General features: G+C 34.1%; 1 long non-coding RNA gene across 2 annotated transcripts; it reads left to right on the top strand.

Annotated features, from left to right (window-relative positions):
• The first annotated feature begins 9,631 nt into the window (after positions 1-9,631).
• Positions 9,632-10,274, top strand: LOC123681092. Of its 2 annotated transcripts, XR_006747619.1 has the most exons (3): positions 9,632-9,844; positions 10,051-10,163; positions 10,220-10,274. It is a non-coding gene; the product is annotated as an uncharacterized LOC123681092 (long non-coding RNA). The 2 variants fall into 2 exon arrangements; XR_006747618.1 differs by having other exon boundaries at positions 9,632-10,163.
• Positions 10,275-14,598: the final 4,324 nt, after the last annotated feature.

Raw genomic sequence — 14,598 nt, 5'->3', positions numbered from 1 at the left:
CATTCAAAAAAGCTGACTTTACATCCATTTGTAGTATATGTAAATCTTGTTCTAAGGATAATACAAGTAACATTCTTATGGTCACCATTCTTGCAACTGGTGAATAGACATCTTCATTTTTCAAACTTTGTAAAAATCCTCTAGCCACTAACCGAGCTTTCTTCACAACTTTTCCATCAACCTCCTTTTCGCGAAACACCCACTTTGAGTCTATCACTTTCACATTACTTGGAGGGTCTACAAGTTCCCATGTTTGTTGTTCTTCTATGTTCTTCAACTCTTCTTGGATAGCTTCTTTCCAACCTCCTCCTATAGATACGGCTTCTTCATAAGATGTAGGCACCTCACCTGGTAAATATCCAACAGACAAAGCTGCTAGTAGTTCAGTTTCATCATCGAGATCATAGTCAAGTAATCGAGCTGGCAATCTTTTGTTTCTTTTACCCCTACCAATTCCTAATTCTTCTGTTTCAATATTTGAGTTTAGTGTTTTCTTGTTATCTTCAACTTCACATTCATCATTATCTTCCAAAATTCTTATAGTTTTATCATTTTGATCAGTAAGTTCCTTTTCTTCATTAAAAACAACAGATCTTGCTACAACTACTGAATTTTCTTCCATATCATATAATTTATAACCGTTATTACAATATCCAATGAGAATGGTTTTCTTGGAATGAGAATCCAATTTACCTATACGATTTTCTTTTGGTATATGTGCATATGCCACACATCCAAAAACTCTGATTTTATTTAAGTCAGGATTATATCCATACCACATACTTGCCGGGGTAGTGTTTTTAGGTATCGTTGATGATTCTAATCTATTGAGTAAGTATACTGAAGTGAGTAGTGCATCTCCCCAGAATATTTTGTCTAATTTTGATTCAAAAATTAAGCAACGTGACATTTCCAATATAGTACGGTTGAATCTTTCTGCAATTCCATTTTGTTCAGGATTCCTAGGTATCGTGTATTCAATCTGTATACCTTTTTGATTACAAAATGCTTTGAAGGTTTCTGAACTATATTCACCTCCATTGTCACAACGAATTCTTGAAATTTTTCTATTAAACCTAGAGCTTACTTGAGCTTCATACTCTTTAAATTTTTCAAGAACTTCGGATTTATTTTTCATTAAATAAACTTGTGAAAAATGAGTATAATGGTCAACAAAACTTACATAATACTTCATATTATCTCTCGTTTGGGGTGATATTGGTCCACAGACATCTGATGAGATGACTTCCAGCACTCTCTTTGGCTTCCGTTCATCAGTCATCGATTTGAAATGGGTTCGTGTCTGTTTTGCTTTCAGACAAACTTCACATAGGGATGTTGGTGGATATTTCGAAGAATGTCCCATTCGTCTATGCAGCAAGTCTTGGTCAACAGCAATGTTCAAACAGTCAAATCTAGGATTAAAACAGACTACATATAAGTTTCCTTTTAGATTTCCTTCTAAAACTATTGTATCATTACCTTTCCTGCATATCCTTACCTTTCCATCTTCAAATATTACCTTGAATCCTTCTTTTTCTATTCTTTTTACCGATAACAAGTTATATTCCAAGTCATCACTCTGTAGTACATCTTTCAGATTAAAATTTCTTCCATTCTTGTCAGTTACATGTAGGTTTCCACTTCTTGTAACATTTACAACAGATCCTTTCTTGGCAACATTTATTTGACAACTAACAGGTTTAATATTTGACAAATAAACTTTAGTTTGTTTATTTACTAAGTGGTTTGTTGCTCCTGAATCGATTATGAACATCAAAGTTTCATCTGTAACTGTTCTATCATTTTTGTTTGCAATGAACGATATTTCTTCATCTCTGGAGTCTTCACCGTTTGCAACATTTGCACTGCTTCTGCATTCATTCCTTTTGTGTCCATGTTTTCCACATTTATAGCATTTGAAGTTGAACTTTGGTTTTTCTTGTCCTCGAATTTGTCTATTTCCTCGTTTTTGAAAATTTCCTCTGTTACCATTTCCTCTGTACTTGCTAGTGAAAGCAACTGATTCTTTCTGTTGATCACCATTATTTCCTTGTCTGATTTCCTCCTGTAGCAACTTGTTTTTGACAAATTGTACGGTTACATCCTTTGGATTTGTACTGAACATCAAATCAATTGAAGTCGTTAATGCTTGGTAATTTTCAGGCATGGCTGCTAGAAGTTGACATATTATTTCCGGTTCTTCTAAATTTCCTCCACTTGCCTTCAAATCACTTACTATTTTGTCGAATTCCAAAAAAAAATCAGAGAGGTTACCTTCCTTGTATTTCATATTCCTGAGTTTTCTTTGTAGGTCCACCTGCATCGAGAGTCCTCTTCGAGTATATGTGTACTTCAAAGTTTCAAACATGTCTTTAGCTGTCTTCTTATCTTTTACCATTTCCAGCACGTCGTCTGCTAACCACTGTACCATAATGTTCCTTGCTTTCGCATCATCTTTCTTGAACTGTTGCAGTTGTTGTTCTCCTGTTGGTGCATTTTGTTCCAATACATTTAATGCATTATGCTGTTCCAGGAAAATCTTCAGACGGAATTCCCAGTTCGAGAAGTTTGTGCCATTAAAGGGTTTTAGGTTTGCTAGCTGTGAGTTTAACGTCGCCATTTCAACGTGTTCCAAGTTTTAATTCTAACTTGTTCTTTATTATACGCTTTTGACACTCAATAACTGTACTGGGCACATAACCTGTAGAGTTTGCAATTCTGGAAGCTCAGTTATGGTGCAAAAGAATAAAGATGGTTTTGATTTTAAGAAGTTTTATTTTCAGCTAAGAGATTCCGATAAACTTAACAGTCTGACATTCACACTTCTCTCTATCAAGTGTCAACTTAGGTTAGAATCCGTGTACTGTGTCAATGATCACAGAATAGGAATAATTAAGCCAGATTCACACAATTGTTATATCAACAGAAAATCATTCTACCACCTGCAAGATATAGATTATCTGGATCAAGGAAAGAAATCTGGACAGAAGAACAATGCCCGACGATAGAGGATCAAATTATTTGCTCCAAACCCCAAATACAAAGCCGATGCTCGCTCAATAATCTTACCACATGCACCTTCGTGGAAGCAACAAATAACTACAAGGTCCAAATCCAATTAGATAACAACAACGTCCTTCTATCCTGCAAGGAACCGCAAAAAATTTTAGAAGAATGTGGAAATCAAATCAAGTACGAGACTGCAAATGGAAGTTCAATAATATCTTCAAAACGAAACTGCAGAATCATAATAGATGATACAATCTTCGAAAATGTCTTCAATAATTTCACCTAGGACATGCCTATTATTATCTAGCGGCAGCTAGATGAACTAGATTATAGAGGACAATTGGTTCATCTAGCGGTGAATAGACGAACTAGCTAATGAAGGACGATGAGTCCTTCTAGCGGCCTATAGACAAACTCATATAGAGGACAATTAGTCCATCTGGTGGTCAAGGGAGGTAAAGGAACGGTTGACGGCCGTTACGGGATTTTCCATACTAGAGTCGATGACTGAAAGTGGTGGATGTAACTCACGTGTTTTTCGAAAACTCTTGTTAAAAAGAAAGTATAGTTAATGGTGTTGAATACTAGATATCTAAGTTGGTAGCAGAGCGAATAACTCTTAATTTTTGACAACAGTATTTTTGTCGATATCATTGTGAAATACTTGAAATAAATCCCATATAATAAAATGGACGACAACCAAGAATATGACGTTCTCATCAATACAGAAGCTCAAATTGAAGACCTTGATTGGATGATTACATCTCCACACCAAGAAGAGGCAGTGAATAATACAGATTTGGCTACTTTAATAAAACAGCAAGTAAATGAAACTCTTGCCAATGGAGGGTTAGACTTTAACTGGGACTTCGTTCATTGAATCTACTAGATTTCCTAACTGAAGAATATGGAAGTTTGTCTCACAATATGCCTTTTGGTAATAGAGTTCTTCATGATGCTCAAGCAATGTAATATTTAATATCAACACTATCTAAGGGGATTGCAAAAAGTCTGTTGAAAAGTAAAATCTGCTAATAGTAAATATAAGCAGATCCTAGAAATGTTTTCTGGTCAAAAACTTCAAGAATTTATTGTTATTGAAGAAAACTATAATAAGTTGCATTTTCGTGATTATGACTGTCCTATAAAATTCGTGACAGAATTTCAAAACAGTATCGAAGAATACAGAAAACTGGGAACAGTATTTGAAGATCTATTGATTGCTAGATTCTTGGCAAAATTAAAAGTGAGAATTGATATGAATCTGGAAATCTATATTCTATTTATTATAATATGATGAGAAGCTTGCCAGAACACCTGAGAAACTTCAATACTCGCATCCGAAAAAGGAGAAATGAGAGTGAAGAAAGTTAAACATGGAAGGGAAGTAAACACACAACCCCAACGAAGGAAATGAAGCATAATGAAAATCAGAACCAAAGAAGAAATATTGATTTCAAGAAAAGAATATGCATGACTGATTTATACTCCAAAGAAGAAATAGAAAAATGGATACCTATAGAATTGAAAAAAAAACCAAGGTGAGAAGTGTGGTACCTACTTCCACACTCAAAATGTATGTCCCTATCCAGGGAAACTCTGCTATAGGCTATAGGTTTGGACACAAAAAAAAATGTAAAGAAAGTGAGTATGAGAAGGATATATAATGTATGATAGTGACTCGAACAGTAGAATTGTTAGAATCAGAGGGGTAATTGTGGCATGAAAGGTGTGCTCACATTTCCTCTACGTACTTGAATAAATTACGGAATGTGTCAACAGGTATGACGGAATTTATTTACAAAAAAAAAAAAAGCAATGGAAAAATCCTCCACATGCTCTCTATCGAAATTAACTAGGAAAACGATAAACAAAGCCAGAAATGGGTCAAATAGATCATGTGAAATAATTCACACAGATTTAATTGGTCCAATCACACCAGCCACATTTGTTAACAAGAATAAATATATTCTAACCTTTCTTGATAATTATACTTGCTTTTTGCAAACTTTTGTATTAAAATCCAAAATACAAGTTCCTGGGTGTTTAGAGCAAAGTTTAAGAACTTTAAAATCAATGTTTTAACTTATAAGATGTCACAATGGAATAGAATTCACAGGCAATGTGACTACATTAATACTTGATAAGTACAATATTAAATTACAAACAGCTGAACCATATACTCAGAACATAATGGTACAATTGAAAGATTGAATCGCACTTTAGAAGAACTATCTTTTTGGGGCCTAGCTACTCAATGCGCAACTTATTTGTACAACAAAACCCCTTTTAACAAGAGCAATTTACTTACTTCATTAAAGCACTGTTTATGTTGATGTATTTCATTGCCCAAAATTACCCTTATATAATAATCTTTTCTCTAATTCTGTGGTTATTCCGTTCATTCTTCCACATCTTGTAGAACAAAATCGTGCGAGAATATATCAGAAACGCACAGTTTTCATGGTTATATTTTATTATTCTATGTTGACACTCCAAACTTTCCGCTACGGCTTTATCTGTCAATTCATCACATTGCCTTAAAGAAATCAGTTCTGCCAACCAACATTTTTCAATGCAAAAATCACTAAAATATATTTATGGAAATATTTCATTGATTTCAATGAAAATGCAATGAATTAGAGAAAATAATGTATAATACTCGTACAGAAGGCTCATTCTACCACTCGTTCATTCCAAAACTCGCCACTTCGTGGCTCGTTTTTGAATTTTGAACGGGTGGAAGAATATCAATGCCTTCTGCACTTGTAATATAAATAACTATATTCTCTGACCTCAAATCAGTAATGTTAACATAACTTTTTTAGATATTATTGGATGCAATATGAAACTGTTTTTTATTAGGGCTGAAACTTATAAGTAAGTAAGTTTATTGATAAATAGGAATAATAATAATTATAAGTTGTCTTTTCAGAGAAATCTACCACTTGTTTGTGTATTCGGAGCTATATGAAACTCTGTTTCGAGAAAGCTACCACTTGATTGACTATTCGAGCTATTTGAAACCCTGTTTCGAGAAATCTACCACTTGTTTGTGTATTCGGAGCTATCTGAAACTCTGTTTCGAGAAAGCTACCACTTGATTGACTATTCGAGCTATCTGAAACTCTGTTTCGAGAAAGCTACTACTTGATTGACTATTCGAGCTATCTGAAACTCTGTTTCGAGAAAGCTACTACTTGATTGACTATTCGAGCTATCTGAAACTCTGTTTCGAGAAAGCTACTACTTGATTGATTATTCGAAGCGATCTGAAACTCTGTTTCTAGAAAGCCACTACTTGATTGACTATTCGAGCTATCTGAAACTATGTTTCGAGAAAGCTACTACTTGATTGACTATTCGAGTTATCTGAAACTCTGTTTCGAGAAAGCTACTACTTGATTGACTATTCGAGCTATCTGAAACTGTGTTTCGAGAAAACTACTACTTGATTGACTATTCGAAGCTATCTGAAACTCTGTTTCGAAAAAGCTACTACTTGATTGACTATTCGAGCTATCTGAAACTCTGTTTCGAGAAAGCTACTACTTGATTGACTATTCGAAGCTATCTGAAACTCTGTTTCGAGAAAGCTACTACTTGATTGACTATTCGAAGCTATCTGAAACTCTGTTTCGAGAGAGCTACTACTTGATTAACTCTTCGAGCTATCTGAAACTCTGTTTCGAGAAAGCTACCACTTGATTGATTATTCGAAGCGATCTGAAACTCTGTTTCGAGAAAGCTACTACTTGATTGACTATTCGAGCTATCTGAAACTCTGTTTCGAGAAAGCTACTACTTGATTGACTATTCGAGCTATCTGAAACTCTGTTTCGAGAGAGCTACTACTTGATTGACTATTCTAGCTATATGAAACTCTGTTTCTAGAAAGCTACTACTTGATTGATTATTCGAGCCATCTGAAACTCTGTTTCGAGAAAAGCTACTACTTGATTGACTATTCGAGCTATCTGAAACTCTGTTTCGAGAAAGCTACTACTTGATTGACTATTCGAAGCTATCTGAAACTCTGTTTCGAGAGAGCTACTACTTGATTGACTATTCGAAGCGATCTGAAACTCTGTTTCGAGAAAGCCACTACTTGATTGACTATTCGAGCTATCTGAAACTATGTTTCGAGAAAGCTACTACTTGATTGACTATTCGAGTTATCTGAAACTCTGTTTCGAGAAAGCTACCACTTGATTGATTATTCGAGCCATCTGAAACTCTGTTTCGAGAAAAGCTACTACTTGATTGACTATTCGAGCTATCTGAAACTCTGTTTCGAGAAAGCTACCACTTGATTGATTATTCGAAGCGATCTGAAAATCTGTTTCGAGAGAGCTACTACTTGATTGACTATTCGAGCTATCTGAAACTCTGTTTCGAGAAAACTACTACTTGATTGACTATTCGAGCTATCTGAAACTCTGTTTCGAGAGAGCTACTACTTGATTGACTATTCTAGCTATATGAAACTCTGTTTCGAGAAAGCTATCACTTGATTGATTATTCGAAGCGATCTGAAACTCTGTTTCTAGAAAGCTACTACTTGATTGATTATTCGAGCCATCTGAAACTCTGTTTCGAGAAAAGCTACTACTTGATTGACTATTCGAGCTATCTGAAACTCTGTTTCGAGAAAGCTACTACTTGATTGACTATTCGAAGCTATCTGAAACTCTGTTTCGAGAGAGCTACTACTTGATTGACTATTCGAGCTATCTGAAACTGTGTTTCGAGAAAGCTACTACTTGATTGACTATTCGAGCTATCTGAAACTCTGTTTCGAGGAAGCTACTACTTGATTGACTATTCGAGCTATCTGAAACTCTGTTTCGAGAAAGCTACTACTTGATTGATTATTTGAAGCGATCATCTGAAACTCTGTTTCTAGAAAGCTACCATTTGTTTAATTCGTCGGAAAGATCTGAAAATATAACTCGAAAGATACCACTTGATTGATTGTTGGAAGCGATCTGAAACTATGTTTCTAGAATTATTATTATTAATTATTAAGAACAAAATGAACCTATACTTTATTATAGCTGAAACTTATAAGGTTTTTGTCTTTTCAAATAAAGAAACAACTCGATTTGCAGCGAAATAATATTCTAGCGAAAATTCGGATTGAAAAAAAAGAAAAAAAAAGATTTTAATGAATTTTCCCTCTTTTACCTTGTCGGCATGGGAGGGGGTGTTAGAGTTAACCCTGTGTAACTCTCTTTTAAACATGCCTACAACAAATCAAATCGATCAGTCCATCTAGCGGCAGCTAGATGAACTAGATTATAGAGGACAATTGGTTCATCTAGCGGTGAATAGACGAATTAGCTAATGAAGGACGATGAGTCCTTCTAGCGGCCTATAGACAAACTCCTATAGAGGACAATTAGTCCATCTGGTGGTCAAGGGGGGTAAAAGAACGGTTGACGGCCGTTACGTGATTTTCCATACTAGAGTCGATGACTGAAAGTGATGGATGTAACTCACGTGTTTTTCGAAAAATCTTGTTAAAAAGAAAGTATAGTTAATGGTGTTGAATACGAGATATCTAAGTGAAACACCTCGAAGATGTACAATCCCTGAAAAATGAAGCAGAAGACATGAAACATAGAGATAACTTAGACACTTTGCCCCAAGTTAATCATCTTTCATTGACATTTATATTGTCTTCATTCTCATTTTGTATTATTGCAATTATAGCTGTCATATTACAAAGAAACAATTAAAAAAAAATCGCCTTTTGGATGAAAGAGAATGAAAACCCAGAAGACGCAGTTCAACTTCAAGAAATTCATTCTATTTACCCCAAAATACCAACAGCACCACAAAACGAGGACGTTTTGTCTTAAAGGGGGAAAGAATTACATAAATGTATGACTAACTTCCTAATGACTCAATACACTTTCATCTCCAATATACTTTTCATAAATGCTATCACCATAATGAATAAATGATTGAACATTCTTTTATCTTCAATAATATTACATCTTGTTTACTTCAAATTATATTCAGATCCATTTACATTAGATACCACTTTGTTCTTATTCTCATACTTTCAAATCCAATAATGGATAACGCTACCATTATCATCAAACCACTATTTACAATTCATTAGATTACTTTTATCGTTAAACCTGCAAAGACCATAAAAACCTTACTCAAGTAACATTGAAATCAGTCTTCTTATTGGTTTCAAACTAGAGAGAACTCATATTTGTAAACTTGTGAAATAAATCTTTTTTAAAGTGAATTCTACGAAGTTTTACTTATTTATATACATAGAACCATTTGCAGCAATCTTAATGTTGAAAATATTATACAAAGACACGCTAGTCAAAAAAATAGGAGACTAGAATTTGTTATTAAATTTTTAATATTTGATCATATGTTTTTATTTAATAGGTGTAGTGAGAAGGAATTCATTATTTTTCCAATAGATGGCTTTAGTTATCTGTATCTCGTGTTGTACAAGTCCGATTGGGTTTCACTAAGCGCGTTCGGCAATAGCATTCGTGAGCGGACGGATTTTTTAGTCACGTGACCACATATATGTCGGATTTTATAGATTTATCTGTAATAAACGAACGGTACAGAGCTTCCTGAGCTTCAGCTGTTATGTCAGTTCTTTGATATATGCATTTGGCGCCCTTCGTGGCTAAATGAAATCATTAGTAAAACATAATCAATATTCATAATATACACTTTTACTGTCTTGCCTTCTGAAGAGGCGTTAGAAATTTATGCTTTTTTTAACTATACTAAGAAGTTTTGAGTTGATTTTGTTTTCAATATTGAAAAATACGGAAAAATTCTGAAGGTATGGACTTTAATATTATTAATTATTTACTGCAAGAAATTCACAAATTCATTGCTATATGTAGTTGGTTGCCACAATTCATATTACAATAAGAAAAAGTAGCTCGAGAAAGAAGGAAAGATATGGATTATTTAGTGTGAGAGAAGAGTTTGATAAGAATATTTGAGAAATGATAGCAAATGTCTCTCATCTAAAACTTATTGTAGTGCTCATCATACTTTGAGAGAAATGGCAACCTGAAGTATTCCATCAAATATGCAGTGCTCATTTTGTGTGAAACGTGAGAAAAAATGATCATGAGAGAACTTCATAAAGATTTGTATAGGTTAGTTTAAATTATGTTACGTTTATCTAATCTCATTCTACTTATTTCAGAAGTATAAAAAAACGGATACCTAATTCCTCTACAAAAATGAAAAGATATAAAAGAAAAATGATCTGATTTAGTAGAAAGTATATTTCCAAGGAAGAATCACTTCTAAAATCTCCATTCGTTTTATGAAGACAAAAATGTTTCAATGGAAGTTTAAGAAGGAAAAAAGGGAATTTTCATGTCAAATTGATCCAAGTGATTTGGAAGATATCTTTTTATTTTCATCAGTAATTTAATGGACTTTGGTGCCAAGGGAATGTGTGATGGGATAACTTACTGCCATAGGATAAATAAATGATATGTAAAATCAATGCAGTATTTGATAATAATAATAATTTATTTGCACACAAGAAATTCATAAAAACATATGCCATCAAAAGTTTACATGGCTTGTTAATCAAAAAATCTTAAACTATAAATGAGTAGTATTAATAGTCATTGTAATGAAAACATAAATATTTTTGTAGTTACAAATTATCAAATAATATTTACAAAAATGATTCCTAAATAAATCACTCAACCTGTATATTGTATGATGTATGATCCAACAGCAAATCCTTTACTCTCTTACTAATAACAACTGGACTCAAATTTCTCAATAGTCTGGAAGTTATAACATGTTATAACTTCAGACATGTATGATTCGGAACTTTTCTTATTCTGGATGGTCTTATTACAGCATAATTGAGGTTTGGAAAAATATATTTCTAATTGAAAAATTTAAGCTTTCATGCTACACAATGTGTAAAGCATATTTTTAAAATAAATCATTTCAAGTTTTAAGAATTATTTTTTTGTGAATTCTTCATGAAATGGCTCACTAACAGTTTTGAACTCACCAGATGAGAACACTATAGAGTCGCAATTTTTCAAATTCATAATTGCCATACTTAATCAGACTCTAGCATAATGTTTATTCATTCTTTCAAATTAGCTGGCTTTTCCTCTTCTCAAATATTGGCAATGGTGCTCAGTATTTTCAGCAGAAATAATTTGACCTGAAATTATAAACAATTATAAAAATAATCTCTATAACTTACTAGAAACTTACCAATGAATAAACATTTGATTTCCAATAATTTCACTGACTCCCCATTCTTGAAAATAACACCATTCAGAAAAGCAACAAGCCTCGGGTCCAACTGACAAACTTCAAGTCCTTTTCCTGAATATGGTATTTTTTTCTCTGAAACTTTCGTATGATAATAAACTATTAGCTGACACAAATATAGATATAGTACCTTGAATACACTGATCTGGCTTTATATTCCCAATTGATTCCATTACTGGGTATATTTATTGCCAAACAGGACATTTATAAAATACTTCTGGGACACTGATGTCCCAGTCTATACCCTTGAAGGAATAAATTTCTTCTGCTTCATCCATTACATCACGGGCGTAGCCAGGGGGGGGTTTTGGGGGTTCAAATCCCCCCCGAAATGTTTAAGATGTCAAAATTTATTAAAACGAAACATCAAGTTAACAGGAGTATATATTCGTAAATAAATAGTAATGTGATTTTCTATCGATTCTAAACATGCATCGTGGACTCCACAATATAACGAATTTTATTCGATCTAATTCAGGGTGTTGAATTATCTGAATCTGAAGTAGTAACTTCAGATCGTTCACTTTGAAACTTTTTTTTTTCAAAATCCCGAAAATATTTTTTTAATGGAATTTGTGAAAAGTGAATGAAATTATCACTCTCAGTTTGATTCTTTGGTAATCTGAAATCTGAATTAAATTACCTCTACGTAATCTAGTCAATTTGTGCTCACATGTGCCCCTCAAGGAAAAGTTATGGAGTTGTTTTGGTTTCTTCGATCGTATGTATTTTTTTCGGTGCTGAATCCGAATCTAAGGTTTAGCACCAAAATTTCGTGACGAAACATTAAAAAAAAAAAATTCATCTTCTGTCGTTTTTTTTCCATCAAGTTTTTTGTCCGATAAGATGGCTCAAACGATAGTTCAAAATTGTCGTATTTTATCTATCTCTGCTAAAACCCAGTTGATGGGGAAGTTTCAATTTCTTCGATTTATTCTTTTTTTTCTGGGGTACGGAATTCGAATCTGAGGTTTGCCACCAAAATATCATGATAAAACACTGAAACAATGCACAAAAGGTGAAAATTTTCATTTTTGCCGGTTTTTTGCATATAAATTTTCTACACATAAATTTGAATTTGAGTACTCTGTTGTATGAATACTACGACGGTATTTATTTCCTAAATATATTCATAGGAATCGATGTATAAAGAAATAAACTAAATTTCAAAAAGTGATTTCGAAAATGCTTTTTTTCTCAAAACATAAAGGGTGTTTTTTTAGAGCTATAGAACTTTAAATTGCAATAAAACAACGATGGATTATTCGATTGACATGAATTTTATTTATCCCCAAAATAATCTTGTGGCATTACATTTTAAATATTATGATTTCTGGCGTATGACCGCCACGGCTGGCTCGGATGTAGTCCAATCTGGACGTCCAATTTTCGATGACTTTTTCCAACATTTGTGGCCGTATATCGGCAATAACACGGCGAATGTTGTCTTCCAAATGGTCAAGGGTTTGTGGCTTATCCGCATAGACCAATGACTTTACATAGCCCCACAGAAAGTAGTCTAGCGGTGTTAAATCACAAGATCTTGGAGGCCAATTCACATGTTAAAAAGTGAAATTAGGCAGTCACCAAACTTGTCTTTCAATAATACATGTAGGCACACTCATTTATTTCTATACAAAAAATTCTTATTTCTCACATTATCCTTTCTATATACGCCTTTGTCTTAAACCCAACAACCCCCCCACCCCCCCGAAACTGAAACCTGGCTACGCCCGTGCATTACATAATTTCGATATAATAAGGTGGAAAATTCACTGAAGTCTGTCTCATTTATTTAGAAGTAATGAAACCAGTCCACTTCATATATTGTAAACATGGTCAGCTTTTTTAAAAGCTTGGCCTTTTTCTTCATATCCCTAGCTTGAATGTCCTCTCTCTGAATAAACTGAACATGCACAACGCTTTATATAATTACACGAAAAAATTATCTGTCCCCAAAGTCTTACTAATGATATTGTCCAAAGTCACCACCAGATATCTCATTCCAAAAATATACACACTGCCTATTCATTTGTTATCTGCTTTCCATACCCATAATTTTATTTAAAATCCAATTATAGAAGTATAACAGGTTAGGTATTGAAATTTTTCAATACAAACTACGACGAAATGTTAATTTTTATAAATAAACAAACATCAAAGACAGATAAAATCCAATAATCCATAGACAAAGGTAAACTCTGTGGATAAAATCGTTTTGCTAGGTCGAAAACGTCCGACGAAAAAGATTGACATCTGATTGCTCAGATATCTTTGCCGAACGCTCCAGAGTCCAGATGTGTATTCCCCTCAATCTGTATGTAATAAACGAACGGTTCAGACAAGTCCGAGTGGTCCGAGGTAATAACCGAACGCGCTTACTATATGGCGTTAGAAAGATTTCGCACTACAAAAACATTCTGACAGTTTTGTGATGAGTTGACTCAGTTAAGTTCACAGATTACGGATATCCGTAATCTGTGGTTAAGTTTGAACCCGCCATAAAGAAGGGCAGTAGCAAAAAGGAAATACGCTATGTTTTATAATTTTTTTTAGACAAAGACAAAAATACCAATCAGACGGCTGAAAATGTAAGTAGTGTTTGTGGACCTGATACTGTAATAGCCAATCACGTGCAATTTTGGTTTCGTCGATTCCGTTCCGGTAATTTCGATGTCAAAGATGCACCACGCACTGGAAAGCTAATCAGGGCCACCGCCAGGAGCGGCATACCGGACATTTTGCCGGGGCGCCGAATCGTTGAAGCGCAAAATTAGTTAATAACACTATTTGCATATAAGGCTGATCTCAAGAAGATGCTAGATGTATGGATACCACACTAGCTAACGCAAAAAACCGCATGGACCGAATTTCCACTGTGAATCACTGCAGAATCGCAACAAAATCGCCCCATTTTGAAACGCTTGGAACCTGGTGATGAAAAGTGGATCATTTATGAAAAAACTGTCGTGGTCGAAACGCGGTGAGCTTTCGGAAACGTCCAGGAAGGGGGCGCGTTTTTAGTGAGATTGGCAGGGAATTATCTACTAAGAGCTGTTCCCCTAAGGCACAATGGTTAACTTGGAACTGTAGTTATCGAACGAAACAGCACATATTTGACCCAAATTGGATCATTCTAATTATGGTTATTGAGGCCTGGTTCTTCATGCAAAAATAATGGTTTTATTTTTTACTACACCTTATACTTTCTTGCGCCTGAGTTTTCTTATGAAATGAATTTATAGTATATATTTATGAAATTTTTTTTGA

The sequence above is a fragment of the Harmonia axyridis genome, chromosome 5, assembly GCF_914767665.1.
Source record: "Harmonia axyridis chromosome 5, icHarAxyr1.1, whole genome shotgun sequence".
In the NCBI taxonomy this organism is placed as follows: Eukaryota; Metazoa; Arthropoda; class Insecta; order Coleoptera; family Coccinellidae; genus Harmonia; species Harmonia axyridis.
This window is presented reverse-complemented; position numbering and strand designations above follow the sequence as displayed.